This window comes from Palaemon carinicauda, chromosome 45 (genome assembly GCF_036898095.1).
Source record: "Palaemon carinicauda isolate YSFRI2023 chromosome 45, ASM3689809v2, whole genome shotgun sequence".
Taxonomy (NCBI): Eukaryota; Metazoa; Arthropoda; class Malacostraca; order Decapoda; family Palaemonidae; genus Palaemon; species Palaemon carinicauda.
In genome coordinates, this window is record NC_090769.1 from 38,110,414 (window position 1) to 38,121,923 (window position 11,510).

Consider the following 11,510-nt stretch of genomic DNA (forward strand, 5'->3'; position numbering starts at 1 on the left):
TTCTTACCAAGGTGAAATGTCATAGACTTCACATGAGTGCCACATGCCCTAGGGCATGATGTGTTTTTTCTTTGATGAAGACTGACGTTCCTCTGGAACTTGTGTTTCTAAATTTGAAATTTCTTTCAGATTCAAGATTGAAGTCTTCTATTTTCTATGTACATTATTTTTATTATTGCAAATTAACTTTGTACCCTTTATTGCAATAATTTTTACTATAACCTGCAATTTATGAAATAAAATGTCTATTTTATTACTTGTGCGTCTCTCTTCGCTCCTATTACCATTATGAAATACATGATTGTCATAGTTTCATTTACCCCTTTCCTTTGGAATGAGAAGAATAATATAAATTGTCTGTATTATATACTCACCCATGCTGTGTAATATTCCTACTTGAATACTTACCTTCGTCATGCCTTCGAGACCAGATTGATCTCTAATCCATGGAATATAGTGATTAATTATCACTTGTCTACTTTTGAGAACATTCCTACACGAATATTAACCTTCTGTCTTGTCTCCGAGCCCTACACGAACTCTCCGCAGGATGAGTAGCCCTTCGATGACCACTTCGGATTTTGGTATAATCCGCCGGGACTTCTCTGCCAGGGGAGCAGGAAGCTGGATCCCCACGGAACCTCTACCGAGGTCACATTACATACCTCTATTTGGAGTCCTTGGCACTTACTCAACAAAAGGGGAAATTTTCCACGATACATTGATTCTCTGGTACTCTTCCATCAGTACGTCATGGCTTGAGCCCAAAAAACGGATTTTGAGCGAAGCGAAAAATTTATTTTTGGGTGAGATAGCCATGACGTCCTGATGGACCCTCCCGTCTATTCTAGTCCAGCCTTTCAGGCCCCGCCCTGTCCTGCTGTATCATGGAGATTAGCAAGGAGCTGGCATCAGGATGAGGACGGACGTGACGTCATTTAGCAATGGCGCCCGTTTGTTTATGTTTCGAGTACCAAAAGCAGCCACGGATGAGTGTAACTGTGGAACGGCTCCCCAGTTATTCTCCACCTTTCCATATCGAAGTGTTAACTCTATATGGGGTGCAGATAGCTATGTGGCGTGTTAATACATACGTCCCCTGTTGATATACGATATCTTAGAGGGAAACCTTTAGGATACTCGCACCAGAAGTTAGAATTCTGTGATAACCTGTGGTTTAATTCTCTGGGAATATCCTTGTAGTTAAATATACCCAAGGAAGCTACCGAAGGAACCTTCCATCAGGACGTCATGGCTATCTCACCCAAAAATAGATTTTTCGCTTCGCTCAAAATCCGTTTATCTTAGGTTATTAATCTTCAATTTAGGAATAGTTCATTTTTGCGTTGTGGTCTTCGGCGCTCCTAGCCTTTATGCCTAGCATAGGCCGCAGCCTAGTATTAATTTTTACTTCTGCATATGAGTGTTCCTAGTGTTATTTTATGAAGATTTAGGCATTTTTAAACATATACAAGATTCCATGTTGCACATATTTTTGGGCTCAAGCCATGGCGTCCTGATGGAAGGTTCCTTTTTGGTAGCTTCCTTGGGTAAATAACTACTAAGATATTCCCAGATAATTTAACCACAGGTTATCACAGAATTCTAACTTCTGGAGCGAGTATCCTAAAGGTTTCCCTTTTAAGACATCGTATATCAACAGGGGACGCATGTATTAACACGCCACATAGCTATCTACACCCCGAACAGAGTTAATGCTTCGGTGTGTAAGGGCTGAGAATAGCTGGGAGCCGTTCCATAGCTAATCTCATTCGTGGCTACTACTGATACTCGAGACGTAAACAAACGGGCGCCATTGCTTAAATGACGTCACGTCCGTCTTCATCCTTTGTTCAGTAGCTCGCCCTACTTAGACGGATTTTCCCTGTGCTTCACTTATCGCTTTGCATCTACGTAATGTCGCTACCTTCAGCCTCGCCTTCTTCTGGAAAGTTGAGTACAAGGTTCCAGTATTGTTTAGTTAAGCTCTGACCGTAAAGTAAATAGTACTTTCCGAGATAATTGCTGTTTTGTGGCAGAGCTGTGCCTCTACCGGACCCGCCATTTTATGGCGTCGTTGTTGTTATGCATGCCTTATTTAGTTAGCCACAACAACGCTTCCGGCCTTATTTACTAATCGATTACATTAGTTTATTTAGTCTTCATAGCTAGGAACTTTTATATCGTGTTTTGACGCTTTTTATCGGTCATCGATTGACCTCATACCAGTCGGCTTCTATAGCCCCCAGGCCAGAGCGCCTGTATATAAGTGTTCATGCATGATTTTATTAGTGATCCTAGGCTAAGTTATGAAGATAGTGGCATTATTTTACAATACTTTCGACCGTGATGCAAGTGTTTTTTCGCCTTCAGGGACCATATAGGGGATAGGTTAGTTAGTGTCCCTTCCTAACCTAACCTCCTGGTAGGACCCCTATATGCTTCCTTCATCCCCTGCCTTGGCACTCCCTCTGTTTAGCCTTGATTTCCTTTCTGAGTAAGGGGATCAAGTGTCTAATGGAGTATTCATCGCCTCTCAGTCCTCCCTAAGGGAATGAACCTCCCTTAGGGTTGCGTCCGAGAGTGAGGTTAGGCTAGCCCTTCCTCTATGGCTAGGAATAGTCTATGACTGCCCTGCCATAGCGATATGTCTTCTATCCTTCCTAGTTCAGGACTCCTAGCCCTGTTCTAGGTTAGGTTTTGGAAGGTTACTCTGTCCCCTGCTGAAACTATACCCATGCACCGTTTCAGCCTGGCGGCCTTATCTTAGGTTAGGGAGTGTCCTCCCTTTCCCTAGTGGCCGCTCTGGTACAGATCCCCTTCCTTGGAAGACTCTTCTCTTCTCCCCTCCCCACCTATCTCTTGTATAGCCTAGCCTACACTTAGGTTAGTCTATACCCATCTGTCCCCTGTCCTACAACTCCTCCTTAGGGCGGAGTGATAGGGCTACCTTGAGCTTCCTTGTGCAGTCCGCTCTGGTACATATACCCTTCATAGTGTCCCATGGGGTTAGCCACTGGATGCGTTCTGCATGTGGAGGTCTCTCCCCTCTTGGGTGTCCCCTAGTCCTCCCTTGGGCTACCCTAGCCCCCGGTCCTCTGCGACCCCTGCTCCTGGGTGATAGAGCCTGCCTCTATCATGGGTACACCCTCTCAGGGGGGGATGTCTGGATTCCATGGCTGGACTTCTTACATCCCTCCCCCTGTCTCTCTCACTATCCGGGTGCCGGTCCCTTGCCGCCTCCACTGTCGGTGATACCTGCCTCCTACCTTGGTGACTCTCCCCTACCCTCATGCCGCCAGCCCCTCCGCTTGCCGGGGGACTGTCGACCGCCGCCGGCTCCCGCCGACGGCCTTCCTCCTTCCTCCTAGCTTCACCGTCCGCCCGCCGGTCGGCCACCGGAGTGCCGGCATTCACTGCCGGCAACCTGGTTCAGCTATAACCTTCCTTATCCCAGTCACCAATCCGGCATCCTCCGACCGCCGGAGCCGCCGCTCCTCTGCCGGCGTGCCGCCGTTGTGCCGGAGGCCGCCACCCTGGCTTTACTCTTGACTTACATTTTGTCTGTCCTAATGCCAGAAACTCTGCTGGAGTGGCCTCCGGCGTGCCGGAGGTCTGCCGGAACCTCCTGGAGACGTCAAGGATACTTGCACCCCCTTCTCCTAGCTATCACTTGTATACTGATAGCCCTACACTGCAAACAGATAGCCTGTTACACTCTTTAGACCAGTGCCTTGGTACTGTTCTATTAGTAAGCATGCTGTCCCTTTGCATTCTTCAATATTCCAGCATGCTGCGTGCATCTTAGCGCGGCTGGTTGCCGGAAGCAGTTACCTTAAGGGACCTGTTAACTCCCTAATCTGGGACTGAGTGATCTCAGTCCCAAACTTATCCTTGGTTTTCCACGGAATTCCATTGCCCTGTGGAATTTCAGGGAATACTATCCTGTGCCTTTGGCCATCTCGGATTACCCATGGATAAAGCTTGCGGTAGCCAGACGGGCGAGATGCATGGAGTATGTTTTCTTTACTACTTCAATCTCTATGCATCACTCCCTTCATTAAGTTAAAATTAATGATTAATGTTAACTTAGCTTAAGAGCCATTCTTATGACTCCCCCCATACTCATTTTCTCTTTCTTCCACAGGAGGAGCAGACGAAGTGTGACTTCGACTTCTGCGCTGTGAAACGCCCGCACTTCTACGGGCATACGGCTTGCAGGACTCACGCCCCTTGTGCTGACAAGAAAGGGGATCTGAAATTCTGGAACCCACTGAATTGTACGGTCTGCCAGGCTCACCTAGTTGATGCCTTCCATAACTCTCCCTCAGCGGAGGTCAGGGACATTTCTCGGGAGAAGTTACGCAAGTGGGTGCGTGGCTTCCAGAAGAATGCCACCGGACCGTACCTGGCCACTGAAGAATTGAGGTCACTCCTGTTCCCTAAGGCCTCCCCTGATTCTGTGGTTCCCAAGGATGCGATTCCCACTGTCCAAATTACAGTGGAACCTGATGTTGTCATGGCTCAGTCCATGCACGAGTGCCGCCTGGATTCTGAAGATGACGAACATATGTCGGACGTCTCGGAAGACACGGAGAAGACTCTTATGGCTCAAGGAGCTGAAGATGACGAAGACCAGGTGGAATACGCCGAGTCGGAGCAAGAGGTCGCTCCTCCTTCCATCTCCGCTCCTACTTCTACACCGACGGAAGTATCTATCCCGTCTACCTCCACGACCCCGGATCCCTCTTCTTCCACTCAAGAAATGATCCGGTTGATTAGAGCCGTCATGGACGACAGGTTAAAGGAGAATCAGGAGTTCATCAGGTCCATGATGGGATCCAGAGAACCGAAGAGGATTTCGGCTAAGGATCTCGCCGCTTGCTCACATGCCAACCCGTGGAGGTATGCTGAGCATATGGTTATCGCGACCGGCAGGATCTTTATCAGCGACAAGATCGGCACGGTCCCTTTGGAAGACGTGGAGTTCTTCCCAAACTTTGAGGCCTACACGGACTGTTACGTCCGACTTCGTTCCGAACCTGCCTCTAAGGAAGAGACCGAACCGAAGGAAGAGATAGTGTTCGATCTCGCGAAGGCCCAGGCTATGCTAGCCAACACATTCAAGAGTAGGGGTTTTACCTGCTCTAAGCTTCCGGCCCTGAGCAAGAAGCACCCTACTTATGTCGCACCTGAAAATGCGGTACTTCCATTCTTGGAAAAGGCCTTCGCTGCGTGCCTTAAGGCTGTGGAAGAGGGGAAAGCCTGCCCTGCACTGGAGGAGTGCAGACCCTTCTCCATAGTTACTCCCCCTGACGCTCGACACTGGAAGGATATCCAGCATACTTTCGTCGTGGGAAAGCTAGATCCTGACGTCGCCGGACGTCAGTTTAATGAAGACCTCCCTAAGCTCAACGATCACCTCCTTCGTCGGGAACAAGATACGAAGGAGAGGCTCGCAGCATCTATGTCTCACCAAGTCCAACTTGAAATTATGGCCTGTGACACCAGAGTACCAGACCACTACATGGTACTCTCCAAATCCCACATGACTACAGTGATGAAGGACTTGTACCACTTCATGAAGGCTCGGAGAGCCTGTCGTGAATTCGTGTTCGCAGGTGCCACTGTGAAACACGAACCCCGGAGGCTGATTTCCTCCAACATCTGGGGCAAACACCTCTTTCCTTCTGACCTTGTGAAGGAAATCACTGACAAAGCCGCCACGGAGAATAGGAACCTTCTCCACAAGTGGGGCATGTCAAGAAAAAGGAAACCCTCTCCGGACGACGGACCTCAACCTAAGAGGAAATCCCTAAAACAGAAACCCCAGCAACGTCAACATAGACGTCAGTTTCCGGGACCCGCTACCTCCCAAGTGGCAGCTCAGCCACAACAGACCTTTCAATTGGTCACCCAACCGGTGTTGTCACAGTCACCGGTCTTCACCCCTGCTTTCGAGCAACAGACAACTACCTTTCGTCCCAAAGGTAGAGGCTCAAACAGAGGTGCAAGCAGAGACGCATCTCGCCATCCCTCCAGAGGCAGAGGAGGAAAGGGAGCTAGCGGCCGAGGCAGCAAGCCCTCGGGACACCAGAAGCAATGAAGTGCTTCCGGTGGGAGGAAGACTCCGCCAATTCCAGGATCGTTGGACCTTCGATCCCTGGGCACACAGCATCGTCAAGAAGGGTCTAGGCTGGAGTTGGACTCAACCACCCCCAACCTTCCAGCAATTCTTCCAACAATCAACCCCCCTTCTGGAAGAATATGTCCTAGATCTCTTGAACAAGAAGGTGATAAGGAAGGTAAAGTCCACCAGGTTCCAAGGGAGACTGTTTTGTGTCCCCAAGAAAGACTCCGACAAACTCAGAGTCATTCTGGACTTATCCCCCTCAACAAGTTCATAGCGAACGACAAGTTCAAGATGCTGACTCTTCAACAGGTAAGGACCCTTCTGCCTCGAGGTTCTACACGGTCTCCATAGACCTGGCGGATGCCTACTGGCACGTTCCAATGAACCATCACGCTTCCTCCTACCTAGGATTTCGACTCCAAAGGAAAAGCTACGCCTTCCGGGCCATGCCCTTCGGCCTCAACGTGGCCCCTCGGATCTTCACAAAGCTGGCGGACGCCATAGTACAACAGCTCCGCCTCCGAAACGTCCAGGTGATGGCCTACCTCGACGACTGGCTAGTCTGGGCTCCATCGCCCGAAGATTGTGTAAAATCTTGCAACAAAGTCACCCAGTACCTAGAACACCTGGGATTCAAGATCAACGAGAAGAAATCTCGCCTCTCTCCAGCTCAGAAGTTCCAGTGGTTGGGAATCCAATGGAACCTTCAGTCACACCGCCTTTCCATCCCCCAGAAGAAAAGGAAGGAAATAGCAGGGTCTGTCAAGCGACTGCTGAAATCCAAACGAATTTCAAGACGCCAGCAGGAACGAGTTCTAGCCTCTCTACAGTTCGCCTCAGTAACAAACCCAGTGCTTCGTGCACAGCTAAAGGATGCCGCGGGAGTCTGGAGACGTTCTGCATCCATCGCTCGAAGAGACCTCAAGAGACGGCTTCCAAACAGACTTCGACTTCTCCTAAAGCCGTGGTCAGAAGCAAAGGCCCTGAAAAGGTCCATTCCTCTTCAACACCCCCCTCCATCACTCAACATCCACACGGACGCTTCGCTGGAGGGTTGGGGAGGTCACTCCCACCGAAAACAGGCTCAAGGCACCTGGTCTCCCCTGTTCAAGACGTTCCAAATAAACATCTTGGAGGCCATGGCGGTCCTTCTAACTCTGAAGAAATTATCCCCGCCGCCCTCGATCCACATTCGTCTAACCCTAGACAACTCGGTGGTAATTTGTTGTCTCAATCGCCAAGGCTCAAGATCGCCCCATATAAATCAGGTGCTTCTCCCAATCTTCCGTCTGGCGGAGAAGAAGAAGTGGCACCTGTCTGCAGTTCACCTACAAGGATTCCGCAACGTGACAGCGGATGCTCTATCTCGGACAAACCCGATAGAGTCGGAATGGTCTCTAGACGCAAGATCATTCTCCTTCATCTCTCACCAAGTCCCAGAACTTCAGATAGATCTCTTTGCAACGAGCGACAACAATCAACTTCCTCGGTATGTGGCCCCGTACGAGGACCCCAAGGCAGAAGCAGTGGATGCCATGTCACTGGACTGGAACAGATGGTCCAAGATCTACCTGTTCCCTCCCACCAACCTTCTGTTGAAAGTCCTCTCCAAACTGAGAACCTTCAAAGGGACAGCGGCCCTAGTGGCTCCCAAGTGGCCCCGGAGCAACTGGTACCCCCTGGTCCTGGAGCTGCAGCCCAAGCTGATCCCTCTCCCGGGCCCAGTTCTCTCTCAAAAACTACAGAAGTCGACTGTCTTCGCTTCATCATCGAAAATCAAGGACCTTCATCTCATGATTTTCTCTCCCTAGCCGCAAAGAAGAGGTTTGGGATCTCGAAGAAAAGTCTGGACTTCCTAGAGGAATACAAGACCGAATCCACGAGACGGCAATACGAATCATCCTGGAGGAAATGGGTCTCCTTTGTCAAGACAAAAAATCCTAAAGAAATCACGATTGATTTCTGCATGTCCTTCTTTATTCACCTTCATGGACAGGGATTAGCAGCCAATACGATTTCAACCTGCAAATCGGCCTTGACCAGACCAATTCTATATGCTTTCCAAATTGATCTGTGCAGCGACATCTTCAACAAACTACCGAAAGCATGTGCTCGCCTACGCCCAGCACCCCACCGAAACCGATCTCCTGGTCACTAGACAAGGTGCTCCATTTCGCTTCCAACTTGGATAATGATTTATGCCCTCTCAAGGATCTGACTCAGAAAGTTATATTTCTCTTTGCTCTTGATTCAGGAGCTCGAGTCAGCGAAATAGTGGCATTATCAAGAGAAGAAGGACACATCCTGTTTACCGATACAGGAGACGTTACCCTCTCCCCTGATCCGACGTTTCTCGCCAAAAATGAATTACCCACCAAAAGATGGGGCCCCTGGAGAATATGCCCCCTGAAGGAAGATGTCTCTCTATGCCCTGTAGAGAGCCTCAAGGTCTATCTTCGCAGAACTTCGAACTTTGGTGGAGGCCAACTCTTCAAAGGAGAAACATCGGGCAGCGACCTGTCACTGAAACAATTAAGAGCGAAAATCACCTACTTCATTCGCAGAGCGGATCCCGACAGTACACCCGCTGGTCATGATCCTAGGAAAGTTACATCATCTCTGAATTTCTTTCAGAGCATGGACTTTGAAAGCCTTAAAAACTTCACAGGCTGGAAGTCCTCACGCGTGTTCTTTAAACATTATGCGAAACAAGTGCACGAAGTCAAACATTTTGTGGTAGCCGCAGGTAGTGTTATGAAACCTGCACCTAACTCTGCGTAGAACAGTGAGTTACTTGGGACTCTAACTCTTCGGGTGCCTATGTTGACCCTCGAGCGATACATAGTGATGTTGAAAACACTTAGTGCTTTTATAACTGTTCTTATCCCAGGTGAAATGTCATAGTTGTCACATAAGTGCCGCATGCCCTGAGCATGATGTGTTTAAATCAAGACTTGCGTTCCTCGAGAACGAGTACCTACTAATAAACTTGAAATTCCTTTTCAGATTCAAGAGCAAGTCTTTATTACTATGTACATTATAATTACTGTAAATGAACTTTACTTATTGCTGTAATTTATTTAATTTCTGCATTTGTGAAATAAAATTTCTATTTTATTATCTGTGCGTCTCAATCAGCTCCTACTTACTATGAAATACATGCCTGTCATAGTTTTATTATCCCCTTTTCCTTATGGTTATGGAGAAATTAAGACACTAACTCTTAATTTATATTCACTCTGATTATGTATGTTCCAATACGAATACTTACTCTTCATACCCTGGAGATGAATCATCCTTCTCGACATACAGTGCCCAACCACCACTAGTCTGCTTTCAGAATGTTCCTATACAAATACCAAACATTCAGCTTCATCTCCATGTCCTTCAAGTTCTTCTATCAGAGATGAATAGCCCTTCAATACCACTTTGACGTCGGCATAGCCCGTGGGAACTTCACTGCCAAGGGGGGCAGGATGCTTCTTCCCTACGGTTCTTTACCAAGATTACTATGCTAATTTGTCAATACCTTGGCACTTACTATTAGGGGAAAATCTACCACGATACATTGATTCTCTGGTATTCTTCCATCAGGACGCCATGGCTTGAGCCCAAAAAACGGATTTTGAGCGAAGCGAAAAATCTATTTTTGGGTGAGATAGCCATGGCGTCCTGATGGACCCTCCCTGCTACTTCGTCCAGTTTTAAGGTCCCACCCTGCTCTGCTGTATCATGGTGATGGGCAAGCAACTGGCTTCAGGATAAAGACGGACGTGACGTCATTTAAGCAATGGCGCCCGTTTGTTTACGTCTCGAGTATCAGTAGGTAAGCCACGAATGAGATTAGCTATGGAACGGCTCCCAGCTATTCTCAGCCCTTACACACCGAAGCATTAACTCTGTTCGGGGTGTAGATAGCTATGTGGCGCGTTAATACATGTGTCCCCTGTTGATATACGATGTCTTAAAAGGGAAACCTTTAGGATACTCACTCCAGAAGTTAGAATTCTGTGATAACCTGTGGTTAAATTCTCTGGGAATATCTTAGTAGTTATTTACCCAAGGAAGCTACCAAAAAGGAACCTTTCATCAGGACGCCATGGCTATCTCACCCAAAAATAGATTTTTCGCTTCGCTCAAAATCCGTTTTTTGGGCTCAAGCCATGGCGTCCTGATGGAAGGTTCCTTTTTGGTAGCTTCCTTGGGTATATAACTACTAAGATATTCCCAGAGAATTTAACCACAGGTTATCACAGAATTCTAACTTCTGGAGCGAGTATCCTAAAGGTTTCCCTTTAAGACATCGTATATCAACAGGGGACGCATGTATTAACGCGCCACATGGCTATCTGCACCCCATACAGAGTTAACACTTCGATATGGAGGGACAGAGAATAGCTGGGGAGCTGTTCCACAGCTAATCTCGTCCGTGGCTACTTTTGGTACTCGCGACGTAAACAAACGGGCGCCATTGCTTAAATGACGTCACGTCCGTCCTCATCCTTCATTTAGTAGCTTGCCTTACTAGTCGGACTTTTCCCTGTGTGATCTTTATCGACTTGCATCTTAGCCATGTCTCTACCCTCGGCCTCGCCTTCTTCTGGAAAGTTGAATACAAGGTTCCAGTATTGTTTAAATAAGCTCTGTCTGTAAAGTAACTTTTACTTTTCGAGATATTTGATGTATTGTGGCAGAGCTGTGCCTCGACCGGACCAGCCATTTTATGCGTCGCTGTTGTTTTACATGCCTTATTTAGATAGCCTCAACAGCGTTTTCCGGCCTCATTAACTAATCGATACTATTAGTTATTTAGTCTTCATAGCTAGGAACTTTTATATCGTGTTTTGACGCCTTTTTATCGGTCATCACTGACCCCATACCAGTTGGCTAGTATAGCCCTAGGCCAGAGCGCCTATATCAGTGTTCATGCATGATATTTATCAGTGATCCTAGGTTTATTTATGAAGATAGTGGCATTATTTTACAATACTATTGACTGTGATGCAAGTGTTTTCGCCTTCAGGGACCATATAGGGGACAGGTTAGATAGTGTGTCTTTCTAACCTAACCTACAAGTAGGACCCCTTTATGCTTCCTTCATCCCCTGCCTTAGGGCATCCCCTCTGTGTAGCCTTGCTCCCCCCTACCACGTAAGGGGATCAAGCTCATATCAGAGTATTTTATCGCTTCTCTGTCCTCCCTAAGGGAATGATCCCCCCTTAGGGTTGCGTCCGAGAATGAGGAACGGCTAGTCCTTCCTCTATTGCTGGGGCTAGGTCTCCGACCTTCCCTGCAATAGCGATACGTCTTCCATCCTTCCTAGTTCAGGGTGTAACATCCCTGCTCTAGGTTAGGTTTTGGAGGGGTTAGTTCTGTA